We start from the raw sequence: 19,337 nt of genomic DNA, 5'->3' as shown, positions 1-19,337 counted from the left end.
CAGGCAGTTCATGGGGTCGCAAAGAGTTGGACATGACTGAGTGACTGAGCATGCATGCACACAGAAGGGAAAAGCAAATAAAGACCCCAGAAGCTCCAGAACATCCTCTGAAGCAAAGGCAAACTATCCGTGGAGCCGACTTAGGTCTTTACTCTTTACACTTAGTGAAAGTGCCCCTTTACTCATTTTCTGCAAACTTAGAATCTATTTACTCCTCATTTAGGAAGATTCGAACATCCCTGACTATGGATGGACCAGCCCACACCACGGATGGGGCACCTGTTGAGAAGCTCTGAGAGATATGATGCAGGAATGATGGTGGAGGTGGAAGGCAATGAAAAGGAAGAAAGAAACCAAGAAGTCTAACAGTTGGCTAGCTTTCATGGGAGCGCAGACATCCATCCAGACTTCAAATGGCCCCTAAGGGATTCACTCTGGGAGCAGAGTCAACAAACCAGTCCCCAGGCCAAACCAGCCCCACCCTCAGCCTGCTTTTGTAAATGAAGTTATATCAGATTTCAAACAAATTCATTTATCAAGGCAGCTTTCATGCGGTGATGGTAAAGTTGATTAGTTGTAAAAGAGACCCTATAGCCCATAAAACCTAAACTATTTATTTTATGGCTCATTATAGAAAAAAGCAGGCCTGCTCTAGAATAATCAGTCTTACGAGGACTTGCCCCAGTATCAGGTTAAACTCAGTTCTGTGGGTCACCACTGGGCTGTAACTCTCTGGATCAGCTGGAGAGTTTTCTTGTAACCATGGTACTCGAATATCATCTGCTGAACAAAGATTCCCCAAAATACAAAGTCCTTAAAAACAGGTTGATGCTTACAATAATAATCTTCCCTTATAAGAAAATTCATTGATGTGATAGAAATGGGTGCCTCTGCCTGGAATATTCTCTCAGGAACATTTGTGCTGGCATTTCCATTTCATCCAGGGCTCTACTCAAAGGCCATTGTTCCAAGGAACACTGCCTCCAACCCCTGAACCCTGAACAGTTGGGAGGTTTAAAAAAAGGAAAAATTTTCCTCATGAAAACATGAATTATTTCTGTATGATATGCCAAGAAGTCTTGTGTAATTGTGGAAGAACATATTTATCCTATTCTATGGTGAGAGTCTGAAAAAAAGAAGCCAGTGCATGGAGTGACTGCTAGAGGTCTGGGTTCAAATTTTAGGTCTTCTTCCTAGTAGTCGCGATCTTGAGGGGACTCGGTCTGAGGCAGCTTGAAACAGGGTTTCAGTTTCCAGCCACAGATTGAAGTCAAGCTGTGGCAGTGAGAGCCCTGAATCCTGCCAACTAGACCGGTGACCAGTGACCAGGCCCTGACTTTGTAGAAATGAATTCCCACGAAGAGATGGAAAGAGCAAAACAAGTGTTTGATAGGAGAGAAAAGGGTATGTGAACAGACTCACATGGGGGACTCAGAGAGAGAGTTCAGCTGCCCTCCTGGTGGTTTGACTCGCTTATATAGAGCATTCCTTCTGGGTCTCTTTTGACCAATCATCTTGCTTTGCCTGGTTTTGAGTCCAGATTTGGTTTATCTCAGCATCCTCCCACATGTGCACACGCATCTCCTAGCCAAGATGGATTCTAGGGAAGAGAACTACAGGTAAGTTGACGTCACTTATTACAGGTGATGTCTCTCCCTTTCTGACCCCTGAGGAGCCTTTCTGCACATGTGCAGTCAGGAAGGTCTCCTTGACCTTGAGAATGAGGTATAAGTGGTGTCTCATCTGGGCAGGGCTCAACTCCTCCTCGCTCCTGCTACTATCTTCAGCTTGGAGTGTCTGTCCACAAGAGACAGACTCTATCTGCTCAGCCCAGGGTCCATCTATCTCCTGCCTCCGTTGATCCTTTTCTATATAAAATATTTGAATATCAATATACATTTGTTGCTATTGTTTAGTCACTACACTTTTGCAACCCCATGGACTATAGCCCGCCAGGCTTCTCTGTCCATGGGATTTCATGTATGTATATCAATTTACATATGTGCATAATATTGAAGTGCATTATCCAATTAATATATTTATGTGCCTATGTGTTGTGTAATATATATGCATATCCAAATGCTTTATTCATATATAAAGTAGACCTGAAATTTGAATCTAAAAGTGTTTATTTTTCATATGTTCGTATATGAATATATGTGTGTGTGTATGTGTGTAACACACCTTGGCGACCACAAAGGTGTGTTATGAAGGAGGACAGTGTAGCAGCCCCTGAGCGCTTGGCCCTGCACGTACTTGCTGGTTCGTTTCGCTTTCACTTCCAGCAGACTGGTTGTCTCTTGGAGAAGTGAGACATTGCCACACAGACCTGCCTAGGTAGTTCTTTACTGAACCCTCAGTTCCTCACTTTTCATTCTGAAAGTAAGAACTGAGAACCAAAAGTCCGCGCACAGGGGAGCTCCTCGGCTCACCGTCTCCGCTGGTCTCCTTTGTCGGAGAGGGTGGCTGACTCACCTCCCAGGGAACTCCCCACATCTTCAGAAGGGGAGTGCAGACTGTCTACCGTTTCCCATAGTCTTGCTGATTGGCCCAGCTTGACTTGAGACAGCCCTGAGTCCAGCTGCCTGTTTAATATCTGCTATCTGGCTTCAGTGGCCTGGGCTGGGCATCCCAAAAGACTGCTGGTCACACCCTGTAGGTGGCCAGCACTTGCCCTCAGAGGGGACAAGCCTCCACATCAAGGATAGGAAACCCCCCACCCCCACCCCAATCCAGTTCTCAACCCACTGCCAAGTAGGACAATCACTCTAGAAGTTTTGGGGAAAAAAAAAATTCCTTTCAGCATAAAAGGCAAATTTCATGCTCTAATCAAAATAACAGCTAAGTTTTTGTGTTTTTTGTTTAAAGCACCACAGTTAAAAGTCTCTCAGTGAAAATGGTGCCCTAGGAGAAGTGAAGGAATGCTCTCACCCAGACAATACCTCACTGTGGGGAGGAAAACAGAAAAAAATTAAATGACATGAAAGATTTGCAAAAACTCTTTTGAGAAAGAGTAGCCAGCTCAGCAAATGCAAAAACCCCTCTGAAATATTAAAGACTTCTAATGATGACAAATAAGCTTGGCTTCCACTAACTTTCTCTTGGAAGATTTACAACATCCAGCTATCTGGAGAATTCCTGTTCTTTCCTAGGATCACTCCTACCAATATAGTCAGTTCTTGTTTATCCACAGTGTTGAGGAAATGGGGCCAGTCTAGTCTATTAAACAATTCAGGTTTAAGCAGTGACAAGTACAACAAGACAGGGTTTCAAACCCTGGATCTGTTACTTCGTGGCTACGTGAGCTTGGACCAAATCTTTGCCTCTCTGAGCTCAACTGTGTCCTTTGCAAAATATGCAGAATATTGCCTAACTTTAAAGGTTCACTGGGAAACATAAAGAATTTATTTTCAAAGTGTTTACAGGAGCATTTCTTGTAGTGATATATTGGGTTGGCCAAAAAAGTTTGTTTGAGTTTTTCCTTAAGATGTTACAGAAAAACCCAAATGAAATTTTTGGCCAACTCAATATCTTATTCTGTAATCTCTGAAGATGGGAGCATGCTCAGTCGTGTCTGGCTCTTTGCGACCTTATAGACTGCAGCCCGCCAGTCTCCTCTGTCCCTGGGATTTTCCAAGCCAGAATACTGGAGTGGGTTGCCATACCCTCTTCTAGAGGATCTTCCCAAACCAGGGATGGAATCTGAGTCTCCTGCATTGGCAGACATGTTCTTCACCGCTGAGCCACCAGGGAAGCCTAATCTCTAGACACCACAGTCTCCAGACAGATGTAGGAAAGTGTCTCAGGACCATAACTTGGAAACCTAAGATAGGAGTTAGACTTGAGCAGGGCATGAAAGTGAAGTCGCTCAGTCGTGTCCGACTCTTTGCGACCTCATAGACTGTAGCCTATCAGGCTCCTCCGTCCATGGGACTTTCCAGGCAAGAGTGCTGGAGTGGATTGCCATCGAACCCGGGTCTTCCACATTGCAGGCAGACGCCTTACCGTCTGAGCCACCAGGGAAGAAACCATATTCAAATAAGCAAAGCACTGTTAGGTAGGAGAGGGATTAGACTTGTGTAGGTAACATGAAGGAGGATTTTTTTAAAAAAGGTTTACTAATTATGGAAGACACACTGCAGTTTAGAATTGGGCCAGTACAGAATACTAATGAAAAATGGGCTGAGAAATCAGACACAGTTCGATTCTTCTCTGAGCTAAGTGACCTTGGAAAAGCTTCTTCCCTTCCTAGGTCCCACTTTCATTTCTGAAAAATGTATCCAATCATAATCCTTATGAGCAATTTATGGCATAGATATTAAATGCTTAGTGATATAAAGCTCTCTGTGCCAGGCTCATAAAAACATAATAAAATAGAAAGGAATGTAAAAAACAGAACGTAAAAATACAATAATAATAGCAGCTATTTTAATTCTCAAACATGCAAAGAGAATCATCTAGAGTAGAAGTAGTAATAATTCCTGGTCATTGATGTGAATCTAATACAGAAGCAATTTGGGAGGAGGAGGTGGGGATAAATTCAAGCAAACCAACATCACTGTCCTAGAAGAAATTTGAGATCTATTTGGACCTAATGTTCCTAGGTCTGAATCCTAGACATAGGAGTCTAGCATTCCAACATTACTGTTACCTAAAACATGTTTCTTTTTGTTGTCGATATTTTCAACTTTGTTGCTGCAGCGCTTAAAATGTAACTTTTTTTGAGACATAATTCATATATCATAAAGTTCACCCTGTTGAAAGGGTTCAGTGTGGTTTGGTGAGCTCTCATTTCAGAACATCTTCATTGCCCCCTAAAAAACCCTTCTTACCCTTTAACTGTCACTCCCTACTTCCCCAGCTCTTCTCCCTCACAACCGCCAATCTACTTTCTCTCTCTATGGACTTGCCTATTCTAGAAATTTCACATAAATGAAATCATCTGTCCCTTGTGACTGGCTTCTTTCTCTTAGCATAACATTTTCTGGTTTATCCATATATATATCCTTATGCTATTCCTTTTTATAAACAAAATTTTCAGTTGTAATAAATTGAATTGATTACAATATTGCTTATGTTTTGGCTTTTTGGCCACAGGGCATGTGGGATCTTAGTTCTTCTACCAGGAATCAAACCCCTATCCCATGCACTGGAAGGCAATATCTTAACTACTGGACCACCAGGGAAGTCTCTGCTATTCCTTTCCATGACTCCCCAATTTTCCATTGTATGTTATACCACATTTCATCTATCCATTCATCAGCTGATGGGAATTTGGTGGTTTCCACTTGTTGAAGTGAAGTGAAATTTGCTCAGTAGTGTCCGACTGTTTGCGACTCCATGGACTGTACAGTCCATGGAATTCTCCAGGCCAGAGTACTGGAGTGGGTAGCCTTTCCCTTCTCCAGGGGATCTTCTCAACCCAGGGATTGAACCCAGGTCTCCCATACTGCAGGCAGATTCTTTACCAGCTGAGCCACGAGGGAAGACCTTCCACTTGTTGGCAACTATCAGGAATGTTGCTATAAGCATTTGTATACAAGTTTGTGGATGGAAATATGTTTTCATTTCTCTTGGATATATACCTAGAAGTGAAATTTCTAATCATAGGGTAACTCTACTTACTATTTTCTCCATATGCTCCAAAAAGCCTTGCCGTTTTGATTTCAGCCATCCAAGTGGGAATGAAGTGGTAGCTTAGTGTGACAGTGACTACATTTTGTTTTCATGTACTTATTAGCCATTTGTATATCTTCTTTGGAGAAATAGTCTATTTTTTGGAGAAATGTCTATTCAAATTATTTACATATTTTTGTTTGGGTTGTTTTTTAACTGTTGAATTTTAAGAACCCAATAATTTTGTATGCATTCTGGATGCAAGTTACTTATCAAATATATGATTTGTGAATATTTTTGCCATTTTGTGCTTTATCTGTTCACACTCTTCCTGGTATCTTCCAAACAACATTTTTAATTTTGAAGAGGTCCAATTTAGATTTTTTTCCCCCCTTTGGTTTTTGTGCATTTGATGTCATGTCTAACAAACAATTGCTTAACACAAGATCACAAATATTTACCCCTACATTTTATTCCAAGAGTTTTATTTCTTCAGTTGTTGCTTTTGAGTTGGCTTTTTATATACGGTATAAAGCAGAGAATCTAACCTCACTCTTTTGCATGAGTGTATATCCGATTTTCCCAGAAAAGTTGCTTAAAAGATTATTCTTTATTGAATTTCTTGTTAAAAATGAATTGATGAACATTGTAAGAATTTGTTGTACTTTCGGTTCTATTCCATTGTTGTAGACGGCCTTTCGTATGGGAGTGCCCTACCATCTTGATTACTATGCATGCATGCCTGCTAAGTTGCTTCAGTCATGTCCAACTATTTGCGACCCTATTCACTGTAGTCTTCCAGGCTCTTCTGTCCATGGGATTCTCTGGGTAAGAATACTGGAGTGGGTTGCCATGCCCTCCTCCAGGGGATCTTCCCAATGCAGGGGTAAAACCCACATCTCTTACGTCTCCTGAATTGGCAAGCAGGTTCTTTACCACTAACACCACCCTATAGATTCAGAGTAAGCTTTGAAATCAAAACATGTGAGTTCTCTAATATTATTGCTCTTTTTCAGTATTGTTTTGGCCAATGTGGGTCTCCTGCATTTCTATATAGATTTCATTGACAGCTTATAAATTTCTCCAAAGGTAATCTGCTGGGACTTTGATAGGGATTGTTTGAAATATGTAGATCAATTTGGGGAGTATTGTCATCTCAACAGTATTGTCTTCTGATACATGAGTCTGGAATATATTTCTGTTTATTTAGATCTTTAATTTCCTTCAACAATGCTTTATAGTTTTATAAATCTTTTGTTTATTATGTTCAACTTACCCTTAAGTATTTTAACATTGATACTACTGTAAATAAAACAGTTTTCATTTCATTTTCAAATTATTCATTACTAGTATATAGAATGCAATTGATTTTTGCATATTGGTCTTGTATTGATCTAAACCGTGCCAGCTACACAAGTACAACAGTAAACAGAAAACTGGAACTGCAATCTGATAAATTTACAAGGGAACGATGCTAAATTTGGTATAGTTTGTAACCAGTCTGCTAAAAGGATTCATTAGAATTACATTTTAAGCTAGTATTTATCAGAAAATTAATTTTGCTTTTTGAGAAGACGCTGTCAGAGAACTTAGAAGTATGAATGATGGGGGAGCAGGCAGGCAAGAACATCAGCATGATAAAGGACCTGGAGGCAAGATTATGCTTTGTTCTGCTGGGTCCTGCCAGTTACCCTACAGTGTGATGCCATTTTTACATTCTCTTAATAAAAGAGCATTAAGCATAGAAGTACTTTTCTTCATTAACAACATCCTAAGTCTTTTTCAATGTGCTGTCCTCAGGACAGTGTTTTTCGATTGTAGTGAAACCTAAAGAAATAGATTTTTGTTCAATCTGCACTTCTTGTTTTACACAGTTTGTGTGTATTCTCCCCAAACCACTTCTGCTCCCATTCCCCAGGGACTCTATTCCATTTTCAATCTTAACTTCATTCTCGTTTTCAAAATCACTCATGCAGTACACAGAAATAGAAATGTAGGCTGCCTGAGTCAACCTGAAAAAGTAACCATCCAGTGCAGCCCCACCCACAAATGAGCCTGTTACACTTTCACACTTCGTGCAGACCTCCCTTCCAGCCTTTCTCACATGTCTTACAGCTTTCAGTGCACAAATCTGTCCCCAGAAACCCCCCTTAAGTTAAAAAAAAAAGCATGCCTTTTTCATTGCTGCATCCCTAGGGCGTAGAGCATATTGTCTGGCCCACAATAAATGCTTAGAAAATGTTTTGCAAACGGGTGTGCAAGGGAACTGTCTCTGGAGACTCTCCTTTTTCCTTCCCAAGTCCCCAAACAGCTCTATAAGCACAAACGCTTTGGCATAAATTTCTAAGCATTTCTTCTGACATTTCTTTAGGGAAATACTTTTACCAAAAGTCAACAGAGTTATTGAGCACCTGCTGTGTGAAAGTCTCTGCCATATGGTACGAGGGGTACAAAGAACAGAGCTTTTGATCTAACTGGAGGCACAGCTTATTGACATGAGAAAAATAAGGGCAAACATTCACTACTGCATACTATGTGCCAGGCACGGTGATCTGATCAATATGGTGGCAGTGGTTTAGTCGCTGAGTTGTGTCCAACTCACTGTGACCTCACAGACTGTAGCCCACTAGACTTCTCTGTCTATGGAATTCTCCAGGCAAGAATACTGGAGTGGGTTGCCACCTTCTCCTCCAGGGGATCTTCCTGACCCAAGGATTGAACCTGAGTCTCCTGCATTGCAGGCAGAGTCTTTAACAATTGAGCCACCAGGGCTGCAACTCAATTCTTGCAGCAAGCTCATGAGGTGGACACTGGCATAGTCCTCTTCTCCAGTTGACAAGATGACCCACAGGTGGGATAAGTAGCTTTCACAAGTTCATTCATCAACAGCCAAACCAGGATTTGACCCCCAGACAGTCCTTGACTCCAAGATATGTTTACTTAATTCAATGCACTACTCTGCATATACAAGGCCACAAATGACAACTGGCAGGTAAAAATTTTAATTTCTCCAGCATTTAGGAGGAACAAGTAACCACCTTAGGGATGTTCACTGGAGGACTCAAAAAGATGGTAGATTTGAGTTGACGGCAGAAAACTAAGCCGAAGATCCAGAGAGATGATATGGGGTGGGAGGTGGGAGGAGGGGTTCAGGATTGGGAACTCATGTACACCCGTGGCGGATTCATGTCAATGTATGGCAAAGTCAATACAGTATTGTAAAGTAAAATAAAGTAAAAATAAAAATTAAAAAAATAAATAAATAAAATAAAGACAAAGTCAGGGAACTCTAGGCAAAAGGGAGATGTGGGCAACGCTACAGAGGCAGGGGTTCCTCCAGTTGTGGTGGTAATAATGAGTAACAGTGCTCAGTGCACGATCTAGGCAATGAAGATTGCACAAGACAAACTTCCTGCTCTCATGAACCTTACAGAAAAAAATAAATAAATTCAAAAATAAAGCATTATTGTCTGGTGGTGAAATGTGCTGTGAAAAAAAAATTATAAAAGGGGGTAGAAATGAACACAAGAGGTGTTGCTCTTTTCCATCATGCTTGAAGGGAGCAGCCTCTCTGACAAGGTGACTTTTCACCAGATACCCAAAGGAAGAAGAGGAGGGAGCTGCATGGAAATATGGGGAAAAGGCAATGCTAGGAAGAAGAAATAGAGAGTCCAAAGACAAGTACTGTGTTATATCACTTATGGACTCTGAAAAATATGATGAAGTGAAGTGAAGTCACTCAGTCGTGTCCGACTCTTTGCGACCCCGTGGACTGTAGCCTATCAGGCTCCTCCGTCCATGGGATTTTCCAGGCAAGAGTGCTGGAGTGGGTTGCCATTTCCTTCTCCAGGGGATCTTCCCGACCCAGGAATCGAACCCAGGTCTCCCGCATTGCAGGCAGACGCTTTACCGTCTGAGCCACCAGGGAAGCCCTGAAAAATATGATAAACTAGTGAATATAACAAAAGCGAAGAAGACTCAGATACAGAGAAGAAACTAGTGGTTACCAGAAGGGGAAGGGCTCTACAGGAGTGGGAGAATGGGAGGTGCAAACTGTTGGGTGTAAGATGGGCTCAAGGATGCAGGATAGAGCCAATATTTTGTAACAACTGTAAACAGAAAGTCATCTTTAAAATTTGCATTGCATTTTTTTTTAAATTAAGAGAAAAGATTCTGAGTGAGGAGAAATCTGGGAGGTGAGACCCAACAAGTAGCCAAGGTCAGGTTGACAGAGTCTTGTGGACCATTGCAAAGGCTCTGAGTCTAAAATGGAAAATTCAGAAGACGTGCATGTTGCCCATGCAAGGCTTCTAGCTGAAGGCTCCTTGTATCAAGAATAACTGAACAGGAACGAGGGACACTGGAGGTACAGTCTTCTTAAATGTTCATGGAGAGCAGCAAGAAGCAGTGAACTGGAGAAAGTAGATTGGAGGTGGTCTTGGCCACCATGCTGGCAAACTTGGGCACTGACTCTATGCACTTGAAGGGTTGGAGGCAAACTCTACCAAGTACATGATACAAGGCTCACATCTCCTGACTCAAATGTCTTCCTATATTATGAATATTATGAACATTGATGAGGTTCAGGTTATTACTTTGACTAGATGAGACACAGGAAACCAAAGAGACTCCAAATTAGCAAGAATATAACCATCACTGATCCTGGGCAGGTGAGATATATTTCAGAAAAATTCTTAGTGACAGCAGACACCTTCTGAGTATTTCCTACAGATGGACCATAAAGAAGGCAGAGCACCAAAGAACTGATGCTTTCAAACTGATGCTGGCGAAGACTCTTGAGAGCCCCTTGGACTGCAAGGAGATCCAACCAGTCAATCTTAAAGGAAATCAACCCTGAATACTCATTGGAAGGACTGATGCTGAAGCTGAAACTCCAATACTTTGGCCACCTGATGCAAAGAGCTGACTCATTGGGAAAGACCCTGATTCCGGGAAAGACTGAAGGCAAAAGAGAAGGGAGCATCAGAGGATGACATGGTTAGATAGTATCACTGACTCAATGGACATAATAAATTTGAGCAAACTCCAGGGGACAGTGAAGGACAGGGAAGCCTGGAGTCCTGCAGTCCATGCATCTCAGATAATTGAACGTGACTTGGCGACTGAGCAACAAGGAACTCTGATGTGGGAAATAGATGGGGAAACAGCGGAAACAGTGGCAGACTTTATTTTTTGGGGCTCCAAAATCACTGCAGATGGTGACTGCAGCCATGAAATTAAAAGATGCTTACTCCTTGGAAGAAAAGTTATGACCAACCTAAATAGTATATTCAAAAGCAGAGACATTACTTTGCCGACTAAGGTCCGTCTCGTCAAGGCTATGGTTTTTCCTGTGGTCATGTATGGATGTGAGAGTTGGACTGTGAAGAAAGTTGAGCACCAAAGAATTGATGCTTTTGAACTGTGGTGTTGGAGAAGACTCTTGAGAGTCCCATGGACTGCAAGGAGATCCAACCAGTCCATTCTGAAGATCAACCCTGGGATTTCTTTGGAAGGAATGATGCTAAAGCTGAAGCTCCAGTACTTTGGCCACCTTACGTGAAGAGTTGACTCACTGGAAAAGACTCTGATGCTGGGAGGGATTGGGGGCAGGAGGAGAAGGGGACGACAGAAGATGAGACTGCTGGATGGCATCACTGACTCAATGGACGTGAGTCTGAGTGAACTCCGGTAGTTGGTGATGGACAGGGAGGCCTGGCATGCTGCAATTCATGGGGTCGCAAAGAGTTGGACACGACTGAGTGACTGAACTGAACTGAGCTGATGCTTTTTTCGGATTATCTTTTGAATCTTTATAAGAACTTGAGAAACCTGGTGCATCTTGATTTCACAGATATGGGAACTGAAATAGGTAAGGTTAGATGATTTAGTCAGAGTTACAAGTTTAAGAAGGGTGAAGCCTGGGAGTGTTTTCATTAAAGAGGATAATTGCTTTACAATGTGTTAGTTTCTGCTGTACAGCAAATTGAATCAGCTATCAATTCAGTTGCCCAGTTGTGTCCCACTCTTTGCAACCCATTGACTGCAGCACACCAGGCCTGCCTGTCCACCACCAACTCCCGGAGTTTACTCAAACTTATGTCCATTGCGTTGGTGCCATCCAACCATCTCATCCTCTGCCGACCCCTTCTCCTCCCGCCTTCAATCTTGCCTAGCATCAGGGTCTTTTCCAGTGAGAGTGTTCTTCACATCAGAAGGCCAAATTATTGGAGATTCAGCTTCAGTCCTTCCAATGAATATTCAAGATTGATTTCCTTCAGGATGGACTAATTGGATTTCCTTGCAGTCCAAGGGACTCTCAAGAGTCTTCTCCAACACCACAGTTCAAAAGCATCAATTCTTCAGTGCTCAGCTTTCTTCACAGTCCAACTCTCACATCCATACATGAACACTGGAAAAACCATAGCTTTGACTAGATGGACCTTTGTTGGCAAAGTAATGTCTCTGTTTTTGAATATGCTATCTAGGTTGATCATAACTTTTCTTCCAAGGAGTAAGTGTCTTTTAATTTCATGGCTGCAATCACCATCTGCAGTGATTTTGGAGCCCAAAAAAATAGTCTGTCACTGTTACCACTATTTCCCCATCTATTTGCCATGAAGTGATGGGACCAGATACCATGATCTTAGTTTTCTGAATGTTGAGTTTTAAGCCAACATTTTCACTCTCGTCTTTCACGTTTACCAAGAGGCTCTTTAGTTCTTCTTTGCTTTCTGCCCTAATTGTCGTATCATCTGAATATCTGAGGTTATTGATATTTCTCCCGGCAATCTTGAATCAGCTATATGTATGTACACACGTGTATATATATATATATATTTTTTTTCTTCTTCTTCTTCTTCCTCTCCTTCTGGAGTCTCCCTGCCACACCCTATCCCAACCTTCTAGGTCATCACAAAACACCAAGCTGAGTTTCCTGTGCTACACAGCAACTTCCTGCTAGCTAGCTATTTTACACATGATAATGCATATATTGTCAATGCTACTCTCTCTATGGTCCTTTTCTTGACACTACCTTACAATTGCATGGGCTTCCCAGGTGCCGCTAGTGGTAAAGAACCAACCTGGCAATGCAGAAGACATAAGAGACACAGGTTGAGAAGATCCCCTGGAGGAGAGTATGGCAACCCACCCCAGTATTCTTGCCTGGAGAACTCTGTGGACAGAGGAGACTGGTGGGCTACAGTCCATAGGATCGCAGAGAGTGAGACACGACTGAAGCGACTTAGCACACTTGCACACATGTATAGATATTTTACAGCCGTGCTGCTTAACCCAGGATTTATGAGCAATTCCTAGCAACTCCTAAGAAACTGTTAATAATAGATAACAGTTTAATAATAGATAAACTAACTATTTCTCTGTGATGCATAAACTGAAAACCTGATTAGGAGTTGGAAGAGAAAGTGGAGGAACAGTGGGTCAACTGAGACACAAGGGGAAACTGAGAAGAATGTGGGATTCCTCAGTCCAATCTTGGTGATATTAGACCCAAAAATGGTCATAAAATCAAAGTTTTTAAGATAAGACAAAAATTTTAAATATATAGTTTCCTTTATAGGATTCTTATGGGTATCCAAATAATTACTCAGAAGGAAATCCACTGAGAATTTAATCCTCATTCTTCACTTCCCAAGAGTTAAGAATGGCCTGCCCACAACTGGAGAGTCTTAAGCTATACTAGCTCGGGGTGCTCCTTTCTTGTCCTAGGGTTTATCTCATTGCCCAACTCGGAATGTCATATCTGATTACCAGTCTAACCACTGTGAGAAGAGAGACAGTTTCCATATTAGCCATCCACCAAAACCCCACACTTCACTCCTAAAGAAAATAGGACTTCTTTCTGGCTCTGTGTGTTGTGTTCAATGTTGTGGGCTGGAAGTTTTTTCCTATTACATGTGACTACCCCAGATTTCTCTATAGAAGTCTGACATGAGAGTAATGAGTCCTTCACACTAATCCTATAATATATAAGCAGAAGCAGGGTGTCAGAGAGCTTCCCTTGGCAATATCTTTTATCCATTACTTTGATTTCACTTAGCAGAAGAGACCTCAGGGCAAGGGGGCAGTCACCCCATTCTTCCCAACTGTGATTAAAGGTGATGCCTACTGATGCAGCCCATCTAATTTGTACAGTGAATGGTTTCTCACCACATAAACACTTAATATATGTCTTAACCACATATAATTGGCAAAACACGTTTTGTTTTTTTATACTAGTTCAAAGGAAACCAAATCACTTGTAGGTGACTTTGCAGAAGAGAGTGCTGATTAAATTCAACAAAATCTGGTTTACTTTCTACCTTTTCAGGCAGAGGATAAAGAAAAGAGCCAACAATTCAAAATAAATAAGATGGATGGTCTTTAGAAGCTTCCTAATAATGGAATAGAAAGGTCATGGAGGAAGAAAAAGCAATGGGATAAGAGGACAACTTTGGCATTCATCCTTGCCTCATTCCTCCTCTTAGATCCATCTCTGTGCATACACCACCTGTGTGTCCATCTGTCATTGTCCTATCCATCTTCCTTCCCCACTTATTATCCATTGTAGGTATGGATAATTTATATAGTTTTATAACTATATATAGTTTTATAATAATCAAACTATTGTAGATATGTCTCTACTCATTCATATCTCCACTCTAAATTTTTCTTTATTTTACAGGCATTTTATAGGCATATACTGTAAACTGGATACTTAAGGCCCCAATCAGTTCCTCTATTAGAAAATATATCCTAATCAATGTAGTAAAAACCTGCCCTCAGTTTACAACACAGATGGGGAGAGTCTGACACGTTGACTCTGCTGACAATTCAGAGGGATAATCAAAGTTAGCAGAGGTTCTGTAAGGACTCTGTGTGGGTGATGCCCGAAGGAGATTCAGTGAATAGGAAGCAATTAAATGCTCAGGAAAGGGAGGAGGAACAGTATGTAGAGAGAACAGTGTGCACCAGAATAAGGAGACATGAAAGAGAAGTCGGAACCTGGTCAATCTGGAAAGGTGCACACAGGACCAAGTTAAATCTTTGGTTCCACTTTGAAGTTGTTTTTCAACAAAAGTCATGAGTGTAACTGGAGCTCTGCCCAGAGCACCTGCAATTCAAACGTAAATACTGCAACCGGGCTTAATTCATATTGCCAGAAATAGGTGAAAGCTGATGTCATGTAAAACACTCAGACCGTCAACAAAGGCTTGAGTGTATTTTCAGTTTAGATTATAAACATGAAAGCTAGGATGTCATTTGACCCTATCAGGAAAACACAGTACTGTTAAGAGAGGAACTGTTAAGAAAGGTAGGGGAAAAGCCAGAGGGAGAGAGAGAAACAAAAAAGGCAACCAGCACTAGATATATGCATTCTTTATCACCTCTTGGAGAATTTGTGTTTCCATTTAATATGTTGCCGTCCCAGGTGAAAACAATTGAGAATTTCAGTTATTTATCCAAGTAGGATTAAGAATCTAGTTTCAACACTGACATGCCGATAGAACACGCTTTCCTCTTTGGATTCAGTCTTTTAAACACAGCGCATTAAAAGTCTCTTTAATTGGCATTTTGCTAGAAAGTTAATGCAAACTTACCAAAAATAGCTTGTGAGAGAAGCAGATAAGAACACAAAAGACAAATGTATTCTAATTGCATAAATTCTTTTTCTTTCATTCAAATGCCCTTTCAAAGGCAGTTTTAAAAATAGTGTTTGACTAACTTAGCCTTGGACAGTCTTGTCTCTCTGGCAGACTCCATTATTCCTTGAGGGATCTCTTTTGCTCCTGCTTCTAAACTTCTGTTCATATATTGTTGGTTGGGGGGTTTCTTACTCACTCAACCAATATTATTGATGATGCCTTGCATAGTTCTTGCTACATAAAATCTCAGTTTGTTTGACTCTTTTCTGTTTATCCCTTTGACAAGAAAGCTACATTTTTATGTGTATCCTTTGAGAACAGATTAAAAATCTTATGTGGGAAGAGGTTTCTGGAGTCAACTTTAATTCTTTTCACAAACACAAAGATTCATGAGGTCTACTACGTGCCAGGTAATAAAGGTAAAATATACACATAATCCTCACCTCCAGAAGTTCACTTTCTTGTGGGCAAGATAACTAAATAGAAAATTACAGCAAAAATCAGTATATGAGGTCTTAAAGATCTATACTGAGACAGACAGAAAGGTTAAGAGACACAGTCTTAGCAAATGGAGAATGAAAAATTTCTATCCCCAGTACACAAAATACGGAAGGTCTTTTGTGTCATGAGATGGTATTAATCCTGTGGGTCACTGGCCTTGTTCAGGGTCTTCTTAATTGCTCCCTTTTTTTAAATAGACTCTTCATTTGCATACTTTTTTCATATAATAATCATATAATTGGGCTTCACAGGTGGCACTAGTGGTAAAGAATCCACCTGGCAAAGTATAAGACGTAGACCAGGAAGATCCTCTGAAGGAGGAAATGGCAGCCCACTCCAGTATTCCTGCCGGAAAAATTCCAAGGACAGATGATCCTGGCAGGCTACAGTCCATGGGATCACAGTCAGACTGAGCAACTGAGCACAATGTAATCATATCATTACCTTTCTCCTGAAGCCACAAAGAAGCTGTTGAGTATATAAATTAAAGTTTACTTCATTTGGCTGCCTCTTTTCTCTAGTTTGGATTTCTCTTGCTTTTCTATCTTCGTTACATGTGCCCATTTCTTTCTCAAACCCACACACCTGCTCTTCTCTCTCTGAAGCAAGTGTGCTGGTAAGACTATCACTGTATGATTCACAGAGCACAAGATGGCAGCGTGGTCACCACCATGCCCATCATGGTGACCGTCACGTCTGTGGAGCACTGGGCAAAATGTGTAGTATGATACTGATCCTCTTCAGGAAAACTTGTGTCTACTCCATGAAGATGAGATTACTCTCTTCACTTGCAGATGAGGAAGTAGGTGTTTGGAGGATCCCTACACTTTACCAAGGTCACTCAGCTGGCTGGTACCTGGGCCCTTTCTGGTGAGAACTGGGGCATAGGCCAGGGGTGGGGGACAGACGCTGGGTTAATCAAAACAGGGGCTCAAAGTCTGGCTCACAAGATTGAGTCTATGAGTGGTTCTGTGCTGTGTGCGGCACTTAGTCACTCAGTCGTGTCCAATTCTTTGCGATCCCATGGACTGTAGCCTGCCAGGCTTCTCTGTCCATGAGGGTTCTCCAGGCAAGAATACTGGAGTGGGTTGCCATGCTCTCCTCCAAGGGATCTTCCCAATCCAAGGATTGAACCCAGGTCTCCCCAATTGCAGGCAGAGTAGTTCTAGAACTGCCTAAATTCTTCCTTCCTGGTCCCTGGCTAGGGGAAGGAAAAGTAGAGGGCAGGAAGCAGGAAGAACTGCCAAGGCAAGCCTGAGCGTGGAGCTAGGAGGGCTGGCCCTGCGTCTCTTGCTCACCACTGCACTAATCTCATTTGACAGTAATGGCCGCCTGACCTCTCACAGAGGGGCCAGCTTTGTTCAAGATCCTGTAGACGCATAGGGCCCGGAGGGGCTTTAAACCTCTGAGGTGGTACAGCCTGCACCCTCTGCTCTACTAAGGCTGTATGCAACACATTAGCTGAAATTCCTGACTGTCGGGTCAGCTTTGCTCTAGTAGCTTCTGACCTTCTACCTCGGCTCTGAAAATGGAGCTTCCTTGTCACTTACAAGGCCAACTTTCCACGTGACGACCCAGAACCAATCCCAAGCCCTAGTCTTTTTCTGCGTCTCTCTACTCCAAGATTGATAACTAGATTTCTACCCCAACCCATCAATTACCCATTACTCTCATTATCTCCAATTTTTCAAAGGCTAAGCCCCAAAGTTTCTCTTCTGTATTCTCCTTTATATCTTCAGGTAGAAACTTCTGCTAAAAGCCCATATTCTTAATGTAAAACTTAGCCAATGCTACTATCTTACCTGCCAATTTGTAAACATTTCCTGGTTTCTTCTTTATGTTATTCTGTCTTTCACCCAAGCCTTATTTTACTATTTTACATATTTTGACCCTGATGCTAAATAAAAGAGAACACCACAGACACCCCACAACCTGCAGAATAAAGTCTCAACTTTTTAACATATACAATGTGTCCATGATGATGATATGAACCCCAGAAACCTACCCAGACTCATCTCTCACCATCATCTCTACACATGTGATGACACAAGGCCACCAAACTGCCTGGATTTCCCTCAACATTCCACTCTGTTCATCCCACTCCCCATCTGTATCCCTTGAGATATTCTTTTTCCTGCTTGGTAAATTTCTGTTCATCCTACAAAGCTAGAGCTCAAGCCTTCTCCTCCTAGAAGGTGAAATTGGCCTGCCTTCTTGAAGGGAGAGAGAAAATGTGTGTATTTCTACTAGCTTCTGATAATCTGTACCATCCCTTTTCCTTTCATGAATTTTTGTCTTTCCACTCATCTATCTTCAGAGTGTCATCCAGTGGCTACATTGATAGAAACATGAGCTGAAATCCATTTGATTATTTACCTAGCTTATTTCAGGGCACAAAATGACAGTCCTGGGGGCCCTCATGGTTGTCAGATGTCCTTAAAAAATCAGGGTGCTCTCTCCTACTGAGCTGCCCATGGTCTCAAAAACATTTGTAAAATAATGCTCCAGGCAACCACCACCAACCAGTATGAGATGGAAGTTGAACCTCTGTTCATCAAAAGTCTCCATGAGAACAGTGAGAAGGCAAGCCTCATCCTGACAGATGATATTTACAACATATATCACAGAAGACCAGCCTCCAGGCCTTATGTAGAATGCTGGCAAAGAAAGAAAGAAAAGAAATGGCACATTTGCTACCTTTACCCTAGGAAGGAAGATTCCTGGCCTGAGAGCAGTGGGGAGACCAGTTGCCTAAGCTTAGCCTTCGTGCATAGAGAGGAAGAGCACTATGGGATCACAAAATTGTTTGATGTCAACAGCAGGTGTGAGTCAGGCTTGTAACTCCTCCTTGGCTCTGCCCACCTGCTTTGTCCCAGAGCCAGCCAAACCCAGACTCCTAAGAGCAACTTTGTGTCCTTGTAAATAGCTACCAGGGACTTCAACCTAAACTTGGCTCTCCTTGATCACTGTACCCATCAAATAAACCAAGGTATTTACAGACCAAGATCCTTACAGGGGATCCAGAAAGGAAATAGACTTCCGAACCAGCACTGACAAAAAACATTTTAACAGTGAAGACCGATGATTCTCTTTGTTGTGGCAACTGGGATTTGGTCATAATCAAGAAGACAGACAGCAGATGCAGTTGCAAGTTGTTTAGCTGTGTTTCTTGCTAAATTTCTGTGCCTTCAATGGTGAGTCCATTCAACTTTTTTGCTGTTAAATTCCTCTGTGGGGGGAAAAAAAATTGTCACACTGATCTGGGTAGTAGAAAACCTGAATAAACAGGAGGGGAAACTTGAGCTGGGGGATGTCAGGATTCCCTCACCTGGCAATACAGTGTTTTTGCTATCATGTCTGAGAGGTGATGAGTCTTGGTTCAAAGCCAGAATGGTAGAACTGTCAGATGATTGGTAGATTGACGGCCCTGCAGGAAGCAAAATGGCTAGGCGTTGGTGCCTGGGAACCCAGGTTCAGGCTTTCCAAATGCTGGAATTGAGGGCAAGTTCCTTAACTGCTCTCACCTTTAGCTAACTCAATTATAAAACCAAGTGAAGGATGTCTTTGTACACG

The sequence above is a fragment of the Capricornis sumatraensis genome, chromosome 7 (genome assembly GCF_032405125.1).
Source record: "Capricornis sumatraensis isolate serow.1 chromosome 7, serow.2, whole genome shotgun sequence".
Taxonomy (NCBI): Eukaryota; Metazoa; Chordata; class Mammalia; order Artiodactyla; family Bovidae; genus Capricornis; species Capricornis sumatraensis.
This window is presented reverse-complemented; position numbering follows the sequence as displayed.